Source organism: Gigantopelta aegis, unplaced genomic scaffold (genome assembly GCF_016097555.1).
Source record: "Gigantopelta aegis isolate Gae_Host unplaced genomic scaffold, Gae_host_genome ctg2781_pilon_pilon:::debris, whole genome shotgun sequence".
Lineage (NCBI taxonomy): Eukaryota > Metazoa > Mollusca > Gastropoda > Neomphalida > Peltospiridae > Gigantopelta > Gigantopelta aegis.
Window position 1 is genome coordinate 33,595 of NW_024533035.1, and position 6,000 is coordinate 39,594.

Below are 6,000 nucleotides of genomic sequence, written 5' to 3' on the forward strand. Positions count from 1 at the left end.
GTTTTCGCCTGTGGCAATATTAATTGTTTTAGAAGGCCGTGTGCAGTTCCAAATTGCACTTAGCCAGGTGGGCAACTTGTTACGTAATACTTCTGCACGACGGTCATCGAGCTTTTCTAATACACACCCAGAGCAGGTGTGGAGGCCATGTGACTAGTAGTTACGTAATATCTCCGGTAGTGCTGTTTATGGCCAGGGGATTGCTCGCGGAATGGCGACAGCCAGTCTGACGATCAGAGAAAAATATACCGACTCTGGTCGTGGTGGAAACTCACATGATAAGATTCGGTGCCGCGATGTACCCCCAGGCGATATTCGATTTATAATAAATAGCTAGTGTTTTAGAGTTATGGGGAGAAGCAAAAAGGACGGCTCCCAGGGAACGTTAGTCCGTTTGGACTTTGGTAAATATATTATTTCTGCTCTGTTGTATAACCTTGATGTGATTGATGTGACTTTAAATATTTTAATACTGTATTATACCAATATTCTTTAGACAGTGTCTTCGGTCATCTGAGGAAGTAAATCGTAGTCTTACTGTTCTATATTTATACGAGTATTTGGTAATATAAAGCTTAGCTAGTCATCCTAGACGACCTAGGTAAACTGTAGGTTATTGTCTTTATTGTGATAGGTACCAGTATTAATTCTGTGTTACAAGGTTACTGAATGAGTAGTTAGGGTTAATTAAAAATTAACCAGTTAGGAATAGAGCTGTAATTCCTTTATTAATCAAGTTCCCCTGGAAGCGTTTCTCAATTATCACACGTGTGGGTGTTGTGTCACGGTGAAGTGATTAGCATATTGTGTAAACTAGACACATAGAGATTAACTAATTAAGTGATCAGTTCTGGGTTGTTATTATTGTTGTTATTAATTAACTACTGCGGCAGTACATTTGTCAGCGTAGGTTAATACAGATTCCAAAGTGTATTGTGTTTTTGTTGTGTTTTCTAGTGAACTAAACGTGCTATATTAGATATACTTTATATAAGATCTTATCTCTGATCATACCTAGAGACGAGCCACAGCGGGTAATACCGCCCGTTACAGAGAGATCTAATAGATATACAGTTAGGAGAGATATTTGGACAATCGTGTTTTATTCAGTTATGGGTATTATAGAATCCCCGTGACAGGAGTAGAAAATTGGGGCGCTCGTCCCGGATCTGAAACGGGACATGCATATTAAAAAAAGTATTGTTTGTAAATGGGGGCTTTATAAAATATTTTTACAAATTACCAAAAGTAGCAACGTTGTTCACTAGAAAATTAATTAATAATAAGTGCGTCATATCTAAACATGGATAAGAATTTGCTGGATAGGCCTACTCTCAGTGTAGTGGAGATTAAGCGAGCACGTAAGGCCGAGTTAGTTGAAATCGCGGGTGAGCGAGAAATTGATTTAACATCAGCTAAAACCTTAGGTGATATAAAGACAATTATTATCCAGAAAGTTTTTGGTGATAGGCCTGTTATGGAAGACAGTGAGATTGTTCCAGAGATAGAGATAAATGAGTTAAGTCTGGAACAACAATTAGCTTTTAAAAAACTTGAGTACGAAAGAGAAGAACGTGCATTAGAGAGAGGAGAGAGAGAGAGAGAGAGAGAGAGAGAGAGAGAGAGAGAGAGAGAGAGAGAGAGAGAGAGAGAGAGAGGAGAGGGATAGAGAGAAAGAAATAAAGGATAGAGAATTATAGCAGATAGAGAGATAGAGAGAGAGAGAGAGAGAGAGAGAGAGAGAGAGAGAGAGAGAGAGAGAGAGAGAGAGAGAGAGAGAGAGAGAGAGAGAGAGAAGAGAGGGATAGAGAAGATAGAGATAGAGATAGAGAATTCCAGTTAACAAAATTAAAGGTGGAACATGAGTTAAAGTTGAATACTGAAGAAGTTAGACGTGAGGCAGGAAATGGTTTTAACATGTCGGAGGCTTATAGATCAGTGCCTGTATTTGATGACCAGGAGGTAGATATGTTCTTCCAACTTTTTGAACGGGCCGCTAAGCAGCTAAATTGGCCGCAGTCTAAGTGGACATTGTTAGCCGTGTCTAAGTTATAGCTAGTATTACACAATTTCAGTACGTGTTAGGATGGCAGTAAGAAAACTATCTGAAATTATAGCTAGAATTATTATATGTAAAAGAACAAGACTTGTTGTGGTAGAAGAAAAACATGTGGAGTTATAGCACTATTATCATAGATATCAGAAGAGGACTTGTTGGGGTTGGAAGAAAAATATTAGAAATTATAGGTAGTATTATCATACGTATAAGAACAGGACTTGTTGGGATGGAAGTAAGAATTTTTTTTTTAAACTATAGCTAGTATTACATTACGCATAAGAACAGGGTCCCGATTTATGAAGCGATCTTAGTGGTAAGATAACTTTAAGTACATTGTTACCTTATGTACGCACTTAAATTGATCTTAGCGCTAAGATCGATTCGTAAAATGCGGCCTAAGACTTGTTGGGATAGAAGTCAGAAAAACATCTGAAATTATCGCTAGTATTGCCATACGTATAAGAACAGGACTTGTTGGATGGAAGTAAGAAAAACATTTTAAGTTATAGCTAGTATTTCACAATTTCTACTCCTGTGTCTTATATTTCCTGTTTTCAGCTGCTTAAAATTGGATTTAAAAATGTAGATGCTGTTGACGCAGCTAAGGGCATGTTGGCTGTAGCAGAATCGAAAACATCTACCAGCGCCTGATCTGCCAATACCTGGGAGAAAATAAATTAGGAATTGACAGTCTATGTATTGTTTTTTTATTACCCCAGCAGGCACTCATAATGGGGAAAATAAAAACCATAATTTCTCACTGAGAAATTATCATACATTGGTTTATCGTACAGTACTGTTGGACGATTTGACGTTAACAAATCAATCACCTTGTTGGTACAAAATATGACGTTATCAGGATTTGGTAAAGCACACACAATGACGTCACGTAGTTTAAAGCGTTTGTGTTTAACTCTTTCTGGTTTCAGTATTAAACTTGTGATGTAGTGGTTTCCTGACCACAGGTATGTGTGATGTGTAGTGGTGTAATGTAGCGTAGGCCTATAACCCTCTCGCTTTCAACTGCAGCCGCTGGATAACCTGGCATGGTGAAATGGAGGGCATATGCATGTAAGTCCCACCCTTCCGGTACATAACATCTCTTCAAACAAGACTCTTTCAGTGCCCCCTGCTCTCTCAGCTTGGCACACCACGGTAACTGGGCCCTCATGGACCCAGGATAGACTGAGGGGGATCTCGGAGTAGCTGGAGCTCCAGAGGTGCAGTGTGCATGGACACAGTCTGACACTCACTAATCCAGCCCCAGCTGTGGCCAACTAGCACAGACAGACAGAGGAGGTAAGTCATGGAAGACTGTCTAGGAGAAAGAAATCTTTGACCCAAAAACACGAACAGGCTAGGCCCGATAGTCGTGTCAGGCAGTTAGCCTAGGAGAAGATGACTCGAATCTAAAACCTCGGCTGGTAACCATTCTTGGGGAGGAGGCTTAATACCCCACGTAAAAACCTGAACCACTGAAGTCGGAAGACATCAGCTATCACGGCGTGGGAGATAATCGGATGTCTATGCTTTTACAATCATATGGCCATACAAGTATCATTAGTAAGATGTGGTGTCGTCCTGTTTGACCACAGCCAGGATGGGACGGCGCCAGGCTCCCAGTATCGAAGGGGCCCAAACCAAGCTACTGACCGTGGCTCTGAGTCTCCTGCTACGACTGGGGGAGTAGAGCTACCAGTCAACAACAATTTCGCATGATGCATTCGAATGCTGAAGGAGTGCGAGAAAAGAAGACAGAGCTGCAGAACTTCCTCAAAACCCAAACCCACCTCAACAGCTCTCATAGATTATTTGCCCGATACTATGAACTTCACAGACAAGACTGGGAAAATCGACCAAAGGGTGGATATGTCTGATTACTTCAGACATTAAAAGCAGCATCTTGAAATGATGTTTTCCAAGGGATGTTAAATGCATAAATGTTAACTTATAAATAAATATACACCAGTATCTTTACAATGTTGTCGGTGTACAAGACGAAGATGTAGACCTACATGTAAAACAGCTTACATGTTTCAACGATATTCAAACCGTTTTCTCTTATTGACAGATCCCTAACACGCACCAACATCTGAATAACACCTGGAGTAAGTTAGCAATACAAAATGTTGACTTTATTGCTTTCAGCATAAAATATCAATACGTTTCTTCACATGAATATTGATCAAAATCGGATGAATTGAAACCATGCATTATTCAACAAAAAACCTGTAGTCTTGATGATATTTACCCCCCCCCCCCCCCCCCCCCCCCCCCCCCCCCCCCCCCGTGACGAGTTGCGAACGTACATAGACCCCACCCATTTGTTAAAGGCTGGACCCAATTTCATAAAACATCATAAGCCTTGTTTTACACGTAAACGTAAAAACACGACTAAACCACATTTCTTATTAACATTACAACACATATACGTGCATATTTCATATTCTTTTGTACTTAGAATGCTCCATTTTCCATTATGATGTAATTTCATGTGTGAAATAGATGTCAAACACGTGTAAACGTATGCCAGGTATAAATGCTAGTCGCAGACGTAAACTTACGATGTTTTGCGAAATTGGCTCCAGTTCCGAATATGTGATACACACACACACGCACGCACGCACGCACGCACGCACACACACAGATGTATATATATATATATATATATATATATATATATATATATATAGAGAGAGAGAGAGAGAGAGGGGAAGAATGATATTAGAGTGACCGTTAAATACCATTTATCTTACGAGTTGTTTTAAAAGGTATACAACGAGCTAAAGCAAGTTAACTTATGCGTCACAGACAATCCAATTTCAGGTTGACCTGTACTTCACAGAGTGATCCATTTTGATCATGTTTTTATTCATTGGATGGTATGGCATTGGCGACCTGGTCATCACCAGTAGTAACAAGGCCTATTGCGCCCCATGACCTACTTTCCGTAACCTTGACCTACTTTCCGTGACCTTGATGACCTTGCCACGCCACGGCCTTGTCACGTGAACCGGCCCTGACCTACTTATACTGACCCCGTCCTACTTAGAGGACAGTGACCTTGGTGTGCAGGTACATGTCACCCCTAGGCTTGACGAGGACAACGATCGCCCATAGTGGATACCTGTCGTGGCCTTGGCGCTATTAAAGCCATGTGTAATATCCGCCCACTTGGACTTGTTTTACGAGAGAGTGGTAAATCGATCGTTCGATGCGCGGTCTGTCTGGGATCGATCCCCGTTGGTGGGCCCATTGGGCTATTTCTCGTTCCAGCCAGTGCACTACGACTAGCATATGAAAGGCCGTGGTATGTACTACCCTGTCTGTGGGATGGTGCGTATAAAACAACCCTTGCTGCTAATCGAAAAGAGTAGCCCATGAAGTGGCGACAGCGGGTTTCCTATCTCAATATCTGTGTGGTCCTTAACCATATGTCTGACGCTATATACTCGTAAATAAAATGTGTTGAGTGCGTCGTTAAATAAAACATTTCTTTTTTTCTTTATTTAGTAGGGTCGTGTGCAACGCCCCCGCCCTAGCCTCAACCAAGGCTGGTCCCGACCCGTTGACTTCGTCCAGTCCGTGAGCTACATCATGTACATAGGACATGATGACTGTGTTAATAGTTTTTGACGTTGAAAACGTCGTCGATAATGATCATAATTTCGTTTGGTTCTTCATCGTTTCTCAGTATGTTTGTTGTGGTATGTAGTACACGACAATCGATCTGCATACACTCAACACTGATATCGTCTAGATGTTCTTCTATCGTTAGTCGGCTACTTGTGTAGGGGATGTCGATGTTCTGAGTTATATTAAATGTTTCCGAGGCGGATCTAGAGGTCCCCAGGGGCCCGCCCCCCTAAATTTTGTGACAGTTATAATTTTATTATATATTAATTTTCATTTTTTTTACGATCCCCTGAAAAACCTCCCCC